Genomic DNA, 3,353 nt, shown 5'->3' on the forward strand with positions numbered 1-3,353 from the left:
TCTGCTGGATTTGGTCCCCTTCGTTGATGTCCCTTGTTCTGGGGAGCCCAGACCTGGACACAGCACTCCAGGTGAGGCCTCACCAGTGCCAAGCGGAGGGGGATTGTTAACGCCCCTTGGCCGTCTGGCTACTCTTTGGTACAGCCAGAGAACTGGATGTTCTTCTGTCCATACAGAATTGTACAGGGGCAAGTAATCTTTTTTTTTTGTTTTATGCTAGGTGATAGCCAAAACCTGATTGACACAGAAGAGCAAAAATCTTTGTGGACTGAAGTTCTTCATGTCAAATATTACAGTGTTTGTCACTGTGGGTGAGTAAACTCTTCTGGTTCAGGTGGTTTTCCTGGGATAATCCATTTTCTGCTCAGAGGCCACAGCCAAGTGGATGATTGTTGCCTGCCAGGTTTCCAGATCGGAAGAGTAACTGCTGTGGCCAAGGTGTCTGCAGAAGCAGGGCTAGGGCTGCAGGTGCTGCCAGGCTCCAGAGGAGGACACAGCAGGGCCTTGAGTCCAAGTGCTTTCCTCTCCTGTCTTCTCCCTCACGAATACCCACAGGAACTGCTGTCACTGCACAAATCTGGCTGCTCCCATGACATCAGCCTCAGCCCAGTGCCATGAGTGGCACAGGACCCAGAGAGCACAAAGGATGGTTTAAAGCAGAATGGTCCACGTCACTGTACAGCAACTTGTGTTAATGCTTCTCTGACAGAGCCTGTGAGCTGCCTGCTGGGAGTTTGTGGAAGCAGAGTAGCTTGCTAAAAATACCACAACAGGAAAAAAAACTGTAGCAGAAAATGTCGTTATCAGTTTGGATTTATTTTTTAACCTGGAAATCTCACATGGGGTTTTAACATTGCAGGTTTCTAGAAGCAAGAGAAAAAAAATGCAGAATTAAAACAGAAAACAGCTAGAAAAATAACTCCAAAGTTTTGAGTGAAACAGATTATTTTTTTTTACCAACATGTCAGCATACTGTTTGTGTATTGGGTTTTTTTGAGAGCACTATATTTCATTGAGGAGTTTTCCTCATTTAAAAAAACAAACAAATCTTAGCACATCTACCATGACAGGGCACATGTCAGAATCCACTTCCTTTTCCACAGAAATGGGTCTTTCTAGATCCCACTGGTTTTGAAATGTGGGAAATAACCCTTTGTTCTGCTGTTCCCACCGACACCACATGGCTTTTGGCAGTCCCGGGATGTGTCTATGCCAATTTGCGATGTTTCTCCTTGTGCACTGTCCAGGACTCCAGCTGCAGTATCCGATGTCAGCAGCCATGGTTAACATTATCGGAAACCCTCAGATGTTAGACATACCCGCCTGCTTTGGCTGACCACGGAGTGGCAGCCCTTCCTAGGGAACAGTGCTCCTCCTGTGCTGGCAGCCACCATATGCACCAGTGCTGCCTCTGCCTGTTCCCAGCTGTGTCCTAGACAGATCCCTGACCCCTCCAAGAGCTCAGCTGAATCAATTGGGATCCAGTGTTTCCTCACCCATGAAGGAAACCAATAGATGTGGACAAATTAAGCTTTGCAGCCAGGAAGGGTCTGTCTGCCTTGTCTGGAAAGCAATTCAGGTCTCACCTGCAAAGCCTTTATTTATGCTCAGCATAAGCAGCATCATGAACCCCACCTGGCTCACTGTCGGGGACCAGCAGGAGCAGCATGCTGTGCCAGGACAGGTGAGCTGGAGCTGAGCTGTCAGCAGGACAGGCAAGGCACTGCCCTACCCAGCACGGTGCAGGCCAGCAGTAGATGGGAACAGAGCAGGTCCAGTGACAGTGTCCAGATGAGCATGCAAGTCCCACAGTGATAAGGCAGGTCTGAGGTCAAGGGAGGAAGTCAGTCCATGGGTTGGGGTCAGGGTCCAGATCAGCACAGGAGTGGCTGACCTGGCTCAGGCAGAGACCCAAGGGCGAGGGCCTGTGATTAGGCAGCATTCCTGAGAAAGAGGGAGGAAGCTCCCAGCGAGGCATCCTCCAGCTCTTTTCCTTCAAGGCCAGCTCTACAGCTGTGCTATCAAAGAGCTGGCCTTGAGCGCAGGCAGCCTCACTGCTGGCACTTGCCTTGCCTGCCGGAGAGCTGAGCTTGTTGTTTGGCCTCCCTGTATCTCAACAGAGAAAAATCAGGCACGTGGCAAGGGCAACGCACCGGGCCAGCCTTCTGCCTCCACTTCAGGACCAGAGGAACTGTGCTCAGAAAATGCCTCTTGCATTGACTATAAAAGGGGGCCAAAGCAGGGACGCCAGCCAGCCTCTGCACTTGGCTGGAGTAATCCCCTGCAGGGGACCCTCCCCTCCTCCTGACCAGCCACGCAAGGGGCCGACGGGTGGTTGGGATGTGGGAGGCTCTGTGCCCGCAGGGGTTTGTCTTCGCCTGCACAAGGCCCTCGGCTGCCTCTGCACAGCCTAGGCGGGGTCACTGCAGTCTGCACGACTGCAGAAGCTGACTGCTCTGCTGCCTAGAGAGGCGGTGTCTTGTGCAGATCACCAGCCCTGCTGGTGATTACATGGGGGCCAGCACGGCTTGGTGGGGGGTTTACTGATTCATCTGGACATAGTCCCGGCCCTCCCCACCAAAGTGCGTGCAGTGGTCCAGGGATGAGTTTTCTGTGTCCAGCTCTCCCCACCAGCCCTCACCCTGCTCGTACCTGCTCTTCTCAGAGCGTTGCTGGAGGTCCCCACAGGTCTGGCTGACCTCCAGGCCTGGTCCCAAGGTGCACGTAATGGTGGGAGATGAGGGACTTGCCAAGTCAGTGTGCCTTCCTCACAACAGCACTCCACAGCTAGGCAGTTTCTACCTCAGGACAGTTTCTCATCCTTTCTTTGTTGACCAGAGCATCCAGAGAGGCTGGGAACCGGCTGCAGATCTCCAGGGAAGGATGTCCACCCTCAGCCTGTGCCCTTGGTCGGGGCAGGGACAGCCGCATCCATGGAGTGGCGTGGGAGAGACGTGCAAACAAGCAGGCACTTCTGCCATCAATGCACTTAGACACCCCCCACCCCTGCTGATTAAACTGGGAGTAGGGGGGAGGCTGTAGCCCACTTCTTCTCCTTGTCCTCTTTGGGGCTGTCTGCCTGCAGGTGATAGAGACCCTGCTCTATAGGCCCTTCTGTGGTCCCTGGGGCTATAGGGTCTGTCTGTCTTGCACTCTTCTGAATGGTTATCCTGTCCTGGGAGTGGGGAGGTGGCACACACTGCAGGGAGACCCCAGCCCAGTATTTGGGTACCATTTGCAATTGCAGCACCTTCACCTTCCCCAGCAGACACCAAGGCTAGGTCATTGTGGGGGAAGCTGTACCTCACAGCTGAAACAATCCAATAGCTCACTGCCCTCAAAAGAGAGGGTCC

The 3,353-nt window shown here is 53.2% G+C and overlaps 1 long non-coding RNA gene across 1 annotated transcript; it reads right to left on the minus strand.

The window, feature by feature from the left end:
* Positions 1-797: 797 nt before the first annotated feature.
* Positions 798-3,353, minus strand: LOC121233189. Its single transcript, XR_005932076.1, has 2 exons — positions 2,653-3,353; positions 798-1,944 (listed from the first exon to the last, which is right to left on the minus strand). It is a non-coding gene; the product is annotated as an uncharacterized LOC121233189 (long non-coding RNA).

Source organism: Aquila chrysaetos, chromosome 3, assembly GCF_900496995.4.
Source record: "Aquila chrysaetos chrysaetos chromosome 3, bAquChr1.4, whole genome shotgun sequence".
NCBI classification, from domain to species: Eukaryota; Metazoa; Chordata; class Aves; order Accipitriformes; family Accipitridae; genus Aquila; species Aquila chrysaetos.